General features: G+C 38.1%; 2 pseudogenes; one reads left to right on the top strand and one right to left on the bottom strand.

Moving 5' to 3' along the window:
• Positions 1 to 384: 384 nt before the first annotated feature.
• On the bottom strand, positions 385 to 13,251 carry LOC123936794 (annotated as a pseudogene).
• Positions 13,252 to 16,690: 3,439 nt separating this feature from the next.
• On the top strand, positions 16,691 to 17,077 carry LOC123936793 (annotated as a pseudogene).
• The last annotated feature ends 1,031 nt before the right edge of the window (positions 17,078 to 18,108 follow it).

Raw genomic sequence — 18,108 nt, 5'->3', positions numbered from 1 at the left:
GCCTCTGTGGTAGAGAAAGTCTAGAGAAAAGTTCAATGAATTTAATTTAATAGGCAAAATACATGTGATTCTGTGATCCTGTGTTTTTATTTTGCCATGAAAATGTTGAAGAACTTTCCAAAGATAGTCAATTTTGTCAAATATTAATAAGGTGTAACACTTTACATGTTTAGAAAGACTCCTGCTTAATAGAAAACATGTCAGAAACAGATAAATCAGTGGTAATTGAATAAATTGAAAATGTAGGCAAGTTTTCTAATCTTTTTTTGTTGTTGGTTACATGTTACACAATTTGAAGAAAGCCATGACAGAAAATTACAGATGCATATAGACAACTAAACTCAAAGGGCAGCCTACTACTTGGAGAAAAATTATGGGGTCAATTCAAGACAAAATTGTGTTGTAGGCAACTTTTTCTTCCTTAGTGCCCTTTTTCCTCTGCTCTGATAACAGTTCCATTTTCTCTAGCTCCAAGTGTTTTATGAGTTTGTATTCTTCTCCAATTATCTCAAAACTTGCGTCATGGCAATTTGATCTTAACATGTCACCCATTTAAGTCATTTGCATCCTTACTTAAGCTTGAATTAAAGACTATAGTTTCATCTGGGTAATTCTGGACACCCCCAAGGGAGTAAGAGAGAGATTTTGGAATGCACTAAAGCTGTCTTCCTTTACAGCTGAAACCATTCACATGTGGGTGGTTTCCACTCTACTTACGCATAAGGATTGCTCTACAAGAAAGACACCATTTCTGCTTGTATAAAAGAATCATTCCCCTGAATTTACAGCTTCAATCCCCCCATCAGTCATTGTGACAGCACTTCACAGCAATACAAGAAGAGAGATTGAAGACAAAGACAACTGGTCTGCCTACCAGTCAGATGTGATTACAGCTCTGTACATCAATGTTTAGAGTACAAGACAGTGTGTATCATCTTTATCACAATGTAAGATCAGATAAACTATTTGCTGTTCTTTATTATCTGGGGAAAGCCCAGAAGAGAACACACAGTGCCAGTCATATTATGTGTCACCTTTCTTCCACTGAAAAATAAAATTGGAAGACAGAAATAAAAATGGACCAATTCAGTACTGGTATTTTGCACTTCATTCTGCAATTAAACATCAGAGACCTACATGGTTCTATTTTAGTTCTTCGAATATAAAATTATCTAAGAATATGGGGGAAAGGACGCTTACGTTGCCTCTATATTTGTTCCCATCTTGGTCAAGTTCAATATCAGATAGGAAATATTGAAATGCATTAAGAAGTTGTCTTCACTTAGCATTTTATTTATTGTTCTCTTTCTGAAAGATTCAACCCAAACAGGATCCTATTTGAAACCTACCTGGCCTAACGAGTAAGAATCCCACAAAGAAGAATATAAAGCCAATGGAGGATAGAAATGGAGTCCATAATGTCCTTTGAGTTGATCCTATTGCCCATTGACCCAGGAGTCTACCATAACCATGTTACAAGCAGAAGTGTTATAAGAAAGCCTGGAAGTCTTTTACCACTTAATCATTTTATCTTCAAATTTCTAATGATGTAATTTCAACATCAATGCAGGATAATTAGTTGACCATACCTTACACGCCTCTCTGGCTTTTAAAAGTAATAATATTGAATGAAGAATGTGATTTTTAAATGTTTTAATAATTTTAAGTGAATTAAATTTTTAGTCTAGATTGATAACTGATAATTAGTACCACATTCTGTGTATTTGCTCAAGCTTAAAACCTAGGACTCATCTTATTTGTCCTCATACCTATGCCCCCCACATCTAATCCACCAGTAAGTCCTGACAGTCCTACCTTTGAAGATATCCTAAATCCAGCATGTCTCCCCACACAGCCACCTGCACAACCAGGCTATTCCAGGAGCCTCCTATTGCTTCTCCTTGCTTCTGCTTTTGTTCTACTTTAGGCAATTTTCTACACAGTAGCCAAAGTAAACATTTTAAAATAAAAATCAGATAATTGGGGTGCCTGGGTGGCTCAGTGGGTTAAGTCTCTACCTTCAGCTCAGGTCATGATCCCAGGGTCCTGGGATTGAGCCCCGCATCAGGCTGTCTGCTCAGCAGGGAGCTTGCTCCCCCCTCCACCCCCTTCCTGCCTCCCTGCCTACTTGTGATCTCTGTGTCAAATAAGTAAATAAAATCTTTTTTTAAAAAAATCAGATAATTTCACACCATTGTTCAAAACCTGCCAATGTCTTTCCTGTTTTTGACTTATACAGAGGAAAATTCAAACTCCTAATCATGGTCTAAAGGCCTATATACTCCAACCTCTACCACTTCTATTCAAACCACACTAGCTTCTTGCATTAACAAAATGGGATTTGTATTTTACAGGCTAAATATCATAGTGATTTCGTGTGAGGTCTTACGCATTATAGAATTCTTCTGTATGATATTCCCTTTGAAAAACAATATCAAGTAACACCTCTTCAGGAATAAGTAGTATATAAAAGAGTGATAAGTCTTCTTACTGGGTGATAGAAATATTAATGAGAGTCTCCTACACATAAGCAAAATCACCATATAGGAAAAATATTATAAAATAACATTGAATGAACAATTCTTCATACCCACTGGTATCCATTAGATCATAGAAGTTGTTTTTCAGAATCATCATTAACTTACATCTGATCAGTTGGCTACCATAATCTAATTTAAACAAAAATGGTTTATTTTTCTAGAAAAGCCATACAAATCTGACAATCATATGGTTAAACCTTTGCTTAATAAGCAATAAAATGTTAAACAGAAAATATTTGCTGTATTTACAGATGACATGGTATTATGTAGTGAAAACCCTAAAGATGTCACCAAAAAATTGTTGGAACTAATGAAAGAATTCAGTAAAGTTGTAAAATACAAAAACAATTGCAGAAATCTGTTGCATTTCTCTACACTAACAATCCAGAAAGAGAAATTAAGAAAACAATCAAACCCATTTACAGTTGTATGGAAAAGAATTAAAATACCTAGGAATAAATTTAACCAAGGAGGTGAAATTCCTCAATACTCTGAAAACTATAAGACATTGATGAAAGAAATTTTAAAAGACACACCAAAAAATGGAAAGATATTTCGTGCTCATGGATTGAAAGAACACTGTTAAAATATCCATACTACCCAAAGCAACCTACTACCTAATGCAATCCCTATCAAAATTCCAATGGCATTTTTCACATAAATAGAACAAACAATCCTAAAACTTGCATGGACACAAAAAAGACCCCAAATAACCAATGCAATCTTGAGAAAGAAGAATAAAGCTGAAGCATCACACTGCCTGATTTCAAACAACATTACAAAGCTATACTAACTTGAAACAATACGGTATTTGGCATAAAAACAGACACATTGATCAATGGAACAAATAGAGAGCCCAGAAATAAAACCATACGTGTATGGTCAATTAATTTATGACAAAGGAGGCAAGAATATACAATGGGGAACGAACAGTCTCTATAATAAATAATATAGGGACAATTGGACAGCCGCATGTAAAAGAATTAAATTGGGCTTAATAAAATTAACTCAATAAAATTGAGTTAAAAATTAACTCAAAATGAATTAAAGATTTGAATGTAAGATGTGAAACCATAAAATTCCTAGAAGAAAACATAGGCAGTAAACTCCTTAACATTAGTCTTGACAGTGAGTTTTGGGAACTGACACCAAAAGTGAAAATAAATAAGTGGGACTATGTCAAACTAAAAAAAAATCATCTTCACAGCAAAGGAAACAATTAACAAAATGAGAATTCAACCTACTGAATAAGAGAAAATATTTGCAAATCATGTATCTGAGAAGGGGTGAATATCCAAAATATATAAAGAACTTCTACAACTCAATAGCAAAAAAACCCCAAATAATCCCATTTAAAAAATGGGCAGAGAATTTTCCTGAACAGACATTTTTCCTAAAAAGATACACAGATGATCAACAGCTTTCTCAAAAAAACTGAAAACAGAACTACCATATGATCCAGCAATCCAATTCTGAGTGATTATCTGAAGAAAATGAAAACACTACCTTGAAAAGACATATGCACCCTTATGTCCACTGCAGCATTATTTACAGTAGCCAAGACATGGCAACAACCTAAGTGTCCACTGACAGATTAAAAAAAGAAAATGTGATATACATGCAATAGAGTATTATTCAGCCACCGAAAAGAATGGAATCTTGCCATTTGTGATAACATGGATACACAATGAGGGCATTATGCTAAGTGAAATAAGTCAGAGAAAGCACATACCATATGATCTCACTTACATGTGAGATCATATGGTATGGTATCTAAAACAAAAACAAAAGCAAACAAGCAAAACAAAACAAAACAAAACACACCAAGCTGATAGATTCAGAGAATTTGGAAGTTGCTAAGAGAATAGATCTTAAAAGTTCTCATCACAAGAAAAAAATTCTGCAACCATGTATGGTGACAAATATTAACTAGACTTATTTGTGGTAATCATTTTGCATTGTATACAAATATTGAATCATTATGGCTTTTCTTTGTTTGTTTTAAGATTTTTATTTCTTTATTTGACAGAGATCACAATTAGGCATAGAGGCAGGTAGAGAGAGAGAGAGGGAGAAGCAGGCTCCCCGCTGAGCAGAGAGCCTGATGTGGGGCTCGATCCCAGGACCCCGAGACCATGACCTGAGCCGAAGTCAGAGGCTTAACCCAATAAGCCACCCAGGCACCCCATGTGTGTTTGTTTTTGAAGCAGAGAAAATTTTATTATCATAAGGGAAACCTCATGAGAATTATCAGAAGGAAGCCTAATCAGAGGGGAGCATTCCGAAATCTGCCTCCCTGAAGGTGGAAAGAACAAGTTTTTATACTCACAGAGGTTGAGATTGCATACAAATTGGTGAAAAGGGCAGGGAAATATGACTATTCATGAGTTCACAAGGAAAGATGGAGAATGCGCATTGAGCAAAGATATATATGGGACATCTGGGTGGCTCAGTTGGTTAAGCCGCTATTTTTGGCTCAGGTCATGATCACAGGGTCCTGGGATTGAGTCCCACATCGGGCTCCCTGCTCAGCGGGGAGCCTGCTTCTCTCTCCTCTCTCTGCCTGCCTCTCTGCCTACTTGTGTGTGCTCTCTCTCTCTCTGGCAAATAAATAAATCTTAAAAAAAAAAAAAGATATATGTAACATACACCCCATGTTCACTTTGGGTTGGAGACTTAACATCAGAACGAAGCAAAATTCAGGTTATCTTATGACAAGGAGAAGGGGCTGTGGGCATAAACTAGATGGAGTCTCGGGCTCCTATCTTGGGTTAGCAGAATGCAGAGCCTTGCTTGTTCATAAGCTGGAACATGTCAGTTGACCTTGGGTACAGGCTTTTGCAGAGACAGCTAGTGTGTTTGTTAGCACTGTCAAGGAGGTGACCGTGTCCTTGCTTGGAAAACCAGCGGCACATTCCCTATAAATGGTGTGAGTGAGCGCTGGGTGGGGACGCCCCCTTCCATTTCAGGGAAGTGCCACAAAAAATTTCTCCAGGATCCCCACCTGAATCTCATACTGAAAACGAGAAAATGCACTTCACTTCCAGCAGGGGAAGGGACAAGTAACTAATTTGGAAATAGACCCAAGGCAATCTGTACTTCTTAATGAGGCCTGCCCACGAGAGAAACTATTTTTACCAAACTCTCAAATGATTATGTTGCATACCTGAAACTAATGTAATATTGTGTATCAATTATATCTCATTTTTTTTAAAAAATTTTTCTTTTAATTTTTTTTTAAATTTTAAAAAAAATTTTCTTTTAAATTTTTCTTAAAATTTTTTCCTTAAAAAAGAAAAAACTAATACTAGTATTAAAATCTCTTAAAAAAGAAAATGAACATTCACCTTACTCTTATGTCAGAGAAAGAAATTAGGCCTTATAAATATATTTTTATCACACATCATCAATTGGGGTAGATACTCTGAAGTACAATAGGATTTTCGTATACAGGGAAAAGATTCCCTTATGAGTATTAAATATAAGTTGCTTAAAGTCTACTTCATATTACTTCAGATACAATGTTTAGCACATATTCTACTCCTTATGCATGCTCAGGTTTTTTTTGTTTGTTTGTTTTTTAAAGATTTTATTTATTTATTTGACAGACAAAGATCACAAGTAGGCAGAGAGGCAGACAGAGAGAGAGGAAAGCAGGCTCCTTGCTGAGCAGAGAGCCCGATGCGGGGCTCTATCCCAGGACCCTGAGATCATGACCTGAGCCGAAGGCAGAGGCTTTAACCCACTGAGCCACCCAGGCGCCCCGCATGCTGTTTTTAATCTGTGGACTTTACTACCATAACAGAATACCCACTCTGTGCATATTTATAAAATGTTACCTAATTATTATAGTTCTATTCCCCACTCTGACTAATGTTTTAAGAGTAAAGTGGTTACTTTACAACTCAAAAGTTAAACTTAAAAAAAAAAACAAAAACCTAAATACATAATATTTCTTAGAGAACAATAATCCTCGAGCTCATAGGAATTGGGGAGATTTAGTGATACTCAGCCCAGTTTAAAATAAAGTTGCTGTCCTGTCCTTTCCTACGGCTTATGTCTCTGACAGCAAACATAATTAAAGGTATAGAGAGAGAAATCACCCGTTGTTCTGAATCAGTGAAATGTGACAACCAAGAAAATAATGCTGAAGCTTTTTTTTTAAATCCCAAGTACTGATTCCACCCACAGTCCCCTCTTCTTCAGTGTCGTTCTTAACAGCAGATATAAATACAGAACAAACATGAATCAATAGAAAACACTGGCGAGAGAGAGAGAACAATTTAGGGAATTTTTTGATGTATTATGGCTCACACACATGCAATCATCCAGCCAACGTGGCATTCTCCTCAGCTCTGATCCGCTGGCACCTGCTCCCTCTTTTAGCCGGCCCCACGATTTCTTGATCTCACTTCCCTCCCATAAACCGAACGTCAGCTCAGGTGCCAGAAAAAGTAGGGTTAATACTTCAACATCGGTTTCCTACTAAAGTCACAGAAATCTTTTGTCCGTTGCTGACTCCTTGGCCTTGCTAGTAAAAAGTAGATACAAGGAGGAAGACTGGCACAATGAAGAGAGGCTATTTTAAGTTTCTGTCATCATGATCAAATATGATTTTCTCCAAAATGCCCTACAGGCTCATTTTGAACCAAATCTTCTCCTGTGGGCATGTTTCTGACTCACTGGCATTACCCTCCTGTGCGCCAGGGATATGCCATCTTTAAAGGAATTAAAAAGAGTTATCACCGTGAATTCAGATCGTGCTCTATTCAGCTTATATATAAATGTATATTTGAAACCACTATGAAGAGTGTGGTTTTCCTGAAACTGGTTTTAGCAATGCATGATGTTTTGGCAGAGCCTTAGAAGCTACACGGAAGCCATCAGCATGATCCCGCCACTGGCTCTTACACTCAGAAGTGGGCAATTGGATAGCACTTATTTTGGAAATCCTGGCAGGTCCGCTGAGTTTGCTCACAACTGAACTCCTCTTACAAGTCTCATGCCAGTGAGTTCAAGTATTATTAAAAGCCCTAAATATAGTTAATCCACATCATGCCACCTCATTACCTTTTGCACTAATCATTCCTCACATACTACAGAAAGCCTAAATACTCCATGATATTGCCATTACACTTAAGAACTGAAATTATGTCAATTGTTATGCTCATATCTTAATAATATGCAAGGTTACATTTTTCCCTATTAGCAGATGATATAAATCCAAAATTCCAAGAATGATTTATTTTATTCCCTTTGATTTGTTTTGTTATATATGTGTCTGTGGTGGATAAAAGAAGTGAAGATTGGATTTCTGGACTCAGGGCTCTTGCTTCCTTACCGTGTAACCCCATATAAGTCACCTTAGTTTAATTTCTTCATCTGTAAGATGGAAATAACAATACACATCCTGCCTATCACACGGCATATAAAATCAGGTTAGACAAATGGAAGGGTTTTGCACTGCGTTAAAATGTGAATAAACTTATGTTTATAAAATATGCGTTTTTACTGAAAACATATATATCAGTAAAAGGAGAGTTTTGTCAAGAAAGCTGGCTGGCAACCAAAGACTCAGGCTGCAAATTGCCAATTCCAAGTGGTTTGGCAGAAAATCCAGACAGAAATCACATACCTCCCTATGATGATTAATTTTTATGTGTCAGTCTGTCTGCGCCCTGGTGCCTAGATATTTGGTCAAACATTTTTTCTAGATGTTTCTGGGGAGGTGTTTTTTGGATGAGGTTAATATCTGTGTCAGTGGACTTGGAGTAAATCAGATTGCCCTGCACAGTGTGGGTGGGCCTCATCCAATCAAATGAAGTACCAAATAGAACAAAGGCTGATCTCAGAACCAGAAGGAACTCCGCCAGCAGAGGTCCTACAGACTTCAACTGTGATGTGCTTCCTGGGTGTCCTGCCTGTTAGACCCTACCCTGCAGATTTTGGACCTGCCAGCCTCTATCATCATGTGAGCCATTTCCTTAAAATAAAGTCCTCCCTCTCTCTCTCAATCTCTCTCTACACACAGACACCCTCAGTTCTGTTTTGCTTCTCTGGAGAATCCTGACTAGTAGAACCTCTAAAAGCTATGTGGAATGACTGACTATTCTTGGACAAAGGAATATAAGAAAAGTGAAGTGTGTCACTTCGACAGTGAGGTATTTAACGACCCGGTGTGCTTTCTCCACTTTCTCTTCTCCTCCTGCGGCGTATTTGGAAGCCACATGTGGGCATGGCTGCATGTGGTGCACGAGATGGATGAGGCCTGAAGATTGGCCCAGGAAGAAAAGTCTGTCTTGGATTTTGTGTGCATGAGAAAAGCATTGTGTTAGGCAACTGAGATTTAGGGATTATCTGCTACAGCAGCTGGAACTAGTTACCCTGACTGATTCAGGTATATTTTATTGTATAAACCTAACAAAAAAGGGAAACAATTCTGCTTTTTTTTTTTTTTTTGGGAGTGCAAAAGGGAAAAGCAGCTCCTGACACCTGGAAACTATCCTGAACAGTTTCTCACAGAACACCAGCATCAGAGAAAGCACTCTCTGACCATGTTATCAAGACAGAAACAAGACTGGAGTGAGTACGTCACAGGAATCAAAGGCACAGCATACAGAATATAGTTAATGGTACTAGAACAGTGTTGTTCAGTGACAGATGGTGGCTACACTTGGGGTGAGCATAGCATAACCTACAGAGAGGCTGAATCATAGAGGTCTATGTTGTAGACCTAAAACTAAAGTAACATTGTGTCAAATATACTCAAATTTAAAAAAAAAAAAGACGGAAATAAGATCACTCTATAATCATGTCTGAACACAGAGAAAAATGTAAACATTGTCCAAACAAGAAAAACAATTCAACATCTCCTTATCTTGACTAATATAATGAATGCTACCAAGTTTTGCTTCCCTCTAGTCTCCCCTCCCTCTAAGTAAAATACACTAAATGCCCAACCAGAATTAGCCCTGCTTCCTGACAGCACCCAATCCAGAACAAGGCCTCAGAACAAAAATTTAAGATTCCTGACATTTCCCCCCCCAAATCACCTAAGCATCATTGAAATCCTATTTTAAAAATCCTGTCCAACACTCTTACTGAGATGCCCTGCGATTTCCCATGACCAGTTGTGTGGTCTCCCTCAATGGCTCATTACAAATAAGTATGAATCCAAACTGTCTAACTACAGGTGTGTTCTTCATGGTCTTTAGCTGGAGAGCACCAATGTGGGCAATAATTGTACCCTCAAGAAATACAGAAATTGAACAAAATTATTTCTAAGACTATTTATTTGATTCTAACTGCCTGTGCTCATGCTGATTTTCAAAGTGGGTAGATGAAAACAACTTGAGACTATAATCGGCAACGATGTTACATTTGGGTTAAATTGTTATTTTTTTTAAAAAAACTTGTTTTTTTCTGAATTTTTAGCTTGGATCATGTCCAGATACTTATTAAATGCTTGTTACTTTATATTTGATCTTCATTTATTGAAAAGTCTTCAATGGAATACATAGAGAATTAATATTTATATTTTGACAAACCAATTTTTAACTTTATTTTTCTTTAATAAGACTTAGAGAATATTACTCTCCAAAAACTCTAAATTGTCAAACTTGGAATTAAATCTATGGGATAAAGTTAAAAAGACTTGAAAGATAATTAATTTGGGATCCAGGTTAAGTATGTGTTAACATTTATTTCAAAACCATCATTCCTGAGTTTTTTTAATTTTTGTAGGCAAATTTATTTTCCACATCAGGAAACTTTATGTGTGTGTGTGTGTGTGTGTGTGTGTGTAACAAAGTGTTTCGCTTTGTTCTAAAAAACTGAGAGACTCTTAAAATCTGTATTCTCAAACTCTGCGGTGAATAGAAACTACCAAACTTTCTAATAACTGGCTTCAGAACAACTGGAAAGCCTTTTGGCTAAGGCAAAATTAGACCTGTATCTCACACCATGCACTAAGATGAACTTCAAAAAGATCAAATATTTAAAGTTAAAAAATAATAATTATAATTAAAATTTTATGGGGCAACTGGTTGGCTCAGTTGGTAGAGTGTGCAACTCTTGATCTCGGGATCATAAGTTTGAGCCTCAAGTTGGGTTTACAAATTACTTAAAAATAATATCTCTTTTAAAAAATAATTAAAATTTTGTATGAATTAGAAGAAGATATAAATGAATACCTTTTCAACCTGAGATCAGGGAAATCCTCCCAACATCTCAATAACAAATAACAATTCAAGAAAGAAGAATGAATAATTAACTAATAATTTAAAAGTATCCTGCAGGGATGGCTCAGTCAGTTAAGAGTCTGCCTTTGGATCAGATCATATTCCCAGGGTCCTGGGGTCAAGCTCCACATTAGGGTCCCTGCTCAACGGGGAGTCTGCTTCTCCCTCTGCTCTTCGTCCCAGCTTATGCTCTCTCTCTCTCTTAAATAAATACATAAATCTTTAAAAAAATAAAACTAAGGGGCACTTGGATGGCTCAGTCATTAGGTCTCTACCTTTGGCTTGGGTTATGATTCTGGGGTCCTGAGATTGAGCCCCGCATCGGGCTCCCTGCTCAGCAGGAAGCCTGCTTCTTCCTCTCCCACTCCCCCTGCTTGTATTCCCTCTCTCACTGTCTCTCTCTTCTTCTCTCTCTCCCTGTGTCAAGTAAATAAACAAAATCTTTTAAATAAATAGATAAGTAATTAAATAAATAAAAATAAAAAATAAAAGTGTCTGTAGACCAGAGTACAGTGTTTCTTAAAATGTACATAAAGACTTGGAGAAACTATTTATAACTGATGAGGGGGTGGGACAGAAGTCCAGCATAAATGATATAATAAGAGCTCCCCAAAACCTCAGATAAAAAGAGCAACAATCCAGTAGGGTTTTGATGAAAGGGTATGGATAGGTAGTTCACAGAACAAGAACACAGAAATGGCCCTTAAAGGAAAAAAAAAAAATGGCCAGCCTCACTTAATAAGAGAAATTCTAAATACCTCTATAGTGAGGAAACATTTCTCACCTATCAGACTGGCAAAATCTAAAAGTTTGACAAAAAAATCTGCTAGGGAAGTGTTAAGAATAGGAATGTTTGTCAATTTCAAATGGAAATGCAAACTGCAACAGCCATTAAGATAACAGCTTGGCAATAACATGGAAAAAATATAGAATTAATAAGTGATTATAGCAAGGTTTCAGGATAGAAAGTTAAAAAGTCAATCAATCAACTATGAACAAGTTGAATTTGATATTACAAACACGTTACCATTTACATTAGCACCTCCAAAAACCAAAATACTTGGGTATAAATCTAACAAAATACATGCAAGATCTATATTAGAAAAACTGCAAAGTTCTGATGAGTGAAATCAAAGAAAAACTAAATAAATGGAAACTATATTCCATGTTCATGAATAGAAAGACTCAAATATTGTCAAAATGTCAGTTCTTCCTAACTTGATCTACAGATTTAGTACAATCCTAATCAATATCTCAGTTATTTTGTGGATATCAACAAACTGATTCTAAAGTTTAAGCGCAGAGGCAAAAGATTCAAAACAGTCAACGCAATATTAAAGCCAAACAACAAGGTCTAAGGATTGACACTATGCGACTTCATGATACTATAAAACTATGTGGTACTAGTGAATGTGTGAGTTAGTGAAGATCAATGGAACAGAATAGAGAGCTGAGAAACAGACCCACATAAATATAGTCAAGTGATCTTTGACAAAAGAGCAAAGGCAATACAATGAAGAAAAGAATGTCTTTTAAATAAACAGTACTGAAATAAATGAACATCCAAACCAAAAAAAAAAAAATTAAATTACATTTAAAAAAACAAATAAACGAAACTACACACAGACTTTGCACCCTTACAGTAAGAACTTAACTCAAAAAGGATCACGGAGGTAAATGTAAACTGCAAACCTATAAAATTCCTTAAAGCCCACATAAGAGAAAATCTAGATGACCTTGGGTTTGGAAATCATTTTTCCTCTTTTTATTTTTTTTAAAGATTTTATTTATTTATTTGACAGAGAAAGACAGAGAGAGAGAACACAAGTAGGCTAGAGGCAGGAAGAGAGAGAGTGAGAAGCAGGCTCCCTGCTGAGTAGAGAGCCTGATGGGCTTGATGTGGGACTCGATTCCAGGACTCCAGGATCATGACCTGAGCTGAAGGCAGAGGCTTAACCCACTGAGACACTCAGGCGCCCCTCTCTTTTTATTTTTATTTGCATTTATTCTATGCAGAATATACACCTGGGCCATAAGTTTTTGTTTCTTCAGTTTCTTCTGAGATGTCTTTTTCTTCTGTGCAACCTCCTCTTCTGGTTTAGGAACAATCTGCTCTTTTTCAGTAAGGATCATCTCAGTATGGCAGGGAGAGCTCATGTATGGGTTAATCCAACCATAAGCCCTAAATTCTATTCCACATCTTGGGGATTTTGTTCTCCTGGATGTGCTCAATGACTAGAAAATCAACATCCGAATCCTCACGTTCAGCATTACTCTCTGCATTTTTAAGCATGTGCAGTAAAAATTCAGCACTCTTTTTGGGCCACTGACCCCATGTCCAGCCCACTGTTTGGCTGGGCACACCTACCAACTCCACCATTATGGTGACAGAATGGCACATACTGCTCCTGCAAAGTGACATCTTTCAGATACTGGGTGGATTTTCAGATACACATACCCTTGATGACCTGGGCAGTTTCAAGTGTTTTCTTAAAGTAAACACAAACATTTGAACCTCTTGAGTTGCATGATTTTGTAGAATTTTCTGGGTCGAGCAAATAGCGAACTATTTTCAGAGGTGACCTCAGGCCACTTAGGGGTGGAAATTACTTTTTAAATACAACAGCAAAAGCATGATCCATGAAAGAAATAAATAACAAGCAGGACTTCACTAAAATTAAAGCTTTCTGCCTGCAAAATATACTATCAAGAGAATGAAAAGACAAGCTACAGATGGAGAAAAATATTTGCAAAAAGTACATAATAAAGACTGTTACCCAAAATATACAAAGAACATTTAAAACTCAATATGAAACAAACAACTCAATTTAAAAGTGGGCCAAAAACTTTAACTGGCGCCTTACCAAGTAAGACACACAGATGGCAAATGAGCACATGAAAACGAGCTTCATATCATGTATCATCAGGGAAATGCAAACCAAAACAATCAGATACCACTACACACTTACTAGGAGGATCAAAATCAAAAACTGACAACACCAAATGTTGACAAGGATGAGGAGCCACAGAAACTCTCTTTCTTTGCTGGTGGGAATGCAAAGTGATCCTACCACTTTGGAAGACACTTTGGCAGTTTCTTACAAAAGTTAATATTCTTACCATACTATTCAGCAATCTCACTCTTTAATATTTACTCAAAGGAGTTGAAAAAAAAAGTATGTTTACACAAAAAATCTACATTAAAAAAAGTTTGTAACAGCTTTATTAATAATTACCAAAACTCTGAAGCAATCAAGACATTCTTCAGTAGGTAAATAGATGAACTGTGATACATCCAGACAGTGAATTACTGTTCAGCACTAAAAAAAAAAATGAAAAAACATGGAAGAAATTTAAATGTATATTACTGGGTAAAAGAAGCCCATCTAAAAAGGTTACATACTATATGATTCCAATCATATATGACGTATCACATATGACATTCTGGAAAAAAGCTAAACTATGGAGACAATGAAAAGACCAGCGCTTGCCAGGGATTTGGGGGGCATGGGATGACTAGACAGAGCACAGAAGATTATCAGGGCAGGGAAAATGTTCTGTATACTATAATGATGGATACAGGTCATTATACATTTGGCCAAACCCACAGAATGCACAATGCCATTTAGACCATACCCTAATATAAACTAGGGACTTTGCATCACACAATGATGTATCAATGTAGGTTCTTCACTGGCAACAAATGCACCACTCTGGTGGGGGATTCTGATAATAGGGGAAGTTGTAGATGTATGGGGGCGGAAGTATATGGGAAATCTCTGCACCTTCTTTTTTCTTTGCAAGATATTTATTTAGCTAGTTAGTTAGCTATTTTAGAGAAAGAGGGTGTGTGGGAGTGGGTGGTGTGGGCAGAGGAAGAGAAAATCTCAGTCTCAAGCAAACTCCCTACATGGGACTCAATCTCACGACCCTCATTCTCAAAACCCTGAGATCATGACCTGAGCTGAAATCAAGACTCCCACGCTTACCCAACTGAGCCAGGCATGTGCCCTTGAACCTTCTGTTCAATACTGTTGTGAACATAAAACTATTCTAAATATTAAACTCTGTCAAAATAGTTACCAAAAAACATGGTTTTGCCCTTTGATGTTTCCACCTCTAAGAATTTATCCCAAATATACACTGGAAAAGTATGAAATTACTTATAAACATTATTTATTGTGAACTTATTTGTATTTATTTATTTTTTTAAAGATTTTATTTATTTATTTGACAGAGAGAGAGATCACAAGTAGGCAGAGAGGCAGGCAGAGAGAGAGGAGGAAGCAGTCTCCCTGCAGAGCAGAGAGCCCGACACGGGGCTCGATCCCAGGACCCTGAGATCATGCCCTGAGCCGAAGGCAGCAGCTTAATCCACTGAGCCACCCAGGCGCCCCGTGAACTTATTTGTAAAATCAATTACTAGAAACAACCAAAATATCATCAACAATTTCGCTAAAGTAGCAGGATACAAAATCAACATACAGAAATCAATTATTCTTTTACACTAATGATAAAGAATCTGAAAATAAATAAAACCATCCCATTCACAATAACATCAAAAAATAAATAAACTACTTAGGAATAATCTGAACACAAGGAAGTAAAGATCTCTACAATAAAAACTACAGAATTTATCCAGAAAGACGGAAAGATACCCTGTGTTCTTGGATCAGAATAATTAATATTGTTAAGATGGCCATACTGGGGCGCCTTGGTGGCTCAGTGGGTTGAGCCGCTGCCTTCAGCTCAGGTCATGATCTCAGGGTCCTGGGATCGAGTCCCGCATCGGGCTCTCTGCTCAGCAGGGAGCCTGCTTCCTCCTCTCTCTCTCTTCCTGCCTCTCTGCCTACTTGTGATCTCTGTCTGTCAAATAAATAAATAAAATCTTAAAAAAAAAATTTAAAAAAAGATGGCCATACTGCCCAAAGCCGTCTACACATTCAACACAATCCCAATCAAAATACCAATAACATTGGGGCGCCTGGGTGGCTCAGCGGGTTAAAGCCTCTGCCTTCGGCTCGGGTCGTGATCCCAGGGTCCTGGGATCGAGCCCCGCGTCGGGCTCTCTGCTCGGCAGGGAGCCTGCTTCCTCCTCTCTCTCTCTGCCTGCCTCTCTGCCTACTTGTGGTCTCTATCTGTCAAATAAATAAATCCTTAAAAAAAAAAAAAAATACCAATAACATTCTTCACAGAATTAGAAGAAAGAACACCAAAATTTGTGTAGAACCACAAAGGGCCCCGAAGAGGCTAAATAGTCTTGAAAAAAAAGGAACAAAGCCGGAGGTACCATGCTTCTGGATTTCAAACTACACCACAAAGCCGTGCTAATAAAAACAGCACTGGAACAAAAGCAGACATGCCAACCAGTGGAAAAGAGTAGAAAGCCCTCAATCAAATTCCCGTGTATACAATCAACTAACATTTGCCAAGGAAGCCAAAACAGCCAATAAGGAAGACTGTCTCTCCAATCATTAGTGCTGGGCAAATGAGAGAAGCATGCACAGACCACTGAAATGGGTTCCCTATCTCGCAGCACTCACAAAGACTAGCTCAAAATGGAGCTCCATCTGTAGCAGAGGGCGGACCCCACACAGCCCTGGGTAGCCCCGCCACCCGCGCACCCCGAGTTACCAGCAGCCCCCACCCACCGCAGGAGCCCAGCCGCTGCAGGCGCCCAGGCACCATCGCCACTGCCCTAAGCACAAAGGCTGAGACCCAGCAGCCACCCACCACCCCTGCTCTCAGCGCGGCCTACACCAAGCCCCGCGCCATGGGCAGCGGCCTTGCAGCCTCGCATGGGGACACCTGCCAGCAGGGACGAAAAGATCCTCACCAGGGAAGGCTTTGAGAACAGTAAATGGTTCACTCTAAGAAGCGTAAATGGTTTCATGACACGGAAGGAAATGTATGTGTACACCGGACTGCCCTAAAGTGACGGAAGCTGCTGACGACCAGCGTGCAGGACAGCCAGACAGACCAGTGCGACAATATGTTCGGGCGCTACAGACCGCGATTCCGCAGGCGCCTCCTCGCCAAGAAGAGCCTGAGAGATGGCACTGCAGATAAGGAAAATCAAGGAGATGAGACCCAAAGGCAACAGCCACTTCACCGTGGTTACCGCTGCAACTTCAGTTACCGAGGCAGACCCCCAGAAAACCCTAAACCGAAAGATGGCAAAGAGAAGCGGGGACCCGCCCCCCACCCGAGAATTCCTCCGCTCCCAAGGCAGACCAGGGCGGGGCTGAGTTAAGTGCCGGCTTACATCTCTCCCACCTGACTGGTTTAGTCATCTAACAGAATCGAATACAAAATTCCAGCAATAAGAAATGAACAAAAGATTGGAGCTGAAGACCTTAAGTGCTTGCTTTTTTTTTCCATTGACCAGAAGGGTAGAACTATCTGCCTTATCTATGCCGCGTGGGGCTTTTAGTATGTTTATCTAAAGACGTCTCTTTTTGGTAATGACAAACGTTGCTTTTTTTTAAGCCTCATTTTTCTCAATACATCTGTAAAGATTTTTAAATTGTTCCATATCTGGTCAAGTTGAGATTTTTAAGAACCTCATTTTTAATTTATATAACAGAACGCAGCTTGATATTTAAAAAAAAAGAAAAAGAAAAAAAAGTCAATGAATGGCAAGCACCTGTTAGTAAAGGTCGTAAATAATTGTCAAAAAAGGTAACTCCAAATAGATCAAAGACTTAAACATAGACCTGATACCATAAAACTTGAAGGAGAAAATGTAGGGAAAAAGCTCTTCGATTCTGGTCTTGACAATGACATTTCAGACATGAAACCAGAAGGACAAACAACAGAAGCAAACAAATGGGACTACATCAAACTCAAAAACTTTTGCACAATTAACAATTAACAAAATTAAAAGACAACCTATAGAATGGAAGAAAGTTTTTGCAAACCATATATTGGATAAGGGGTTAATATCCAAAATATATAAAGAAATTGGTCAACTTAATACAAAAAATATTCTGAGGGGCGCCTGGGTGGCTCAGTGGGTTAAAGCCTTTGCTTTCCGCTCGGGTCATGATCCCAAGGTCCTGGCAGAGAGCCCTGAGCCCTGCATCGGGCTCTCTGCTCAGCAGGGAGCCTGCTTCCTCCCCTCTCTCTGCCTGTTTGTGATCTCTGTCTGCCAAATAAATAAATAAAATCTTTTAAAAAAATATTCTGATTTAAAAATGGGCAGAATAACTAAATAGAGATTTTTCCAAAGAGGACATCCAAATGGCCAGACACACGAAAGATGCTCACAGTTAATCATCAGGGAAATACAAATCAGAACCATAAAGAGATGTGGTTAGAATGTTAGC

Source organism: Meles meles, chromosome 2, assembly GCF_922984935.1.
Source record: "Meles meles chromosome 2, mMelMel3.1 paternal haplotype, whole genome shotgun sequence".
Lineage (NCBI taxonomy): Eukaryota > Metazoa > Chordata > Mammalia > Carnivora > Mustelidae > Meles > Meles meles.
The sequence above is the reverse complement of the archived record's forward strand: the minus strand, read 5'-3'. Positions and strand labels throughout refer to the sequence as shown.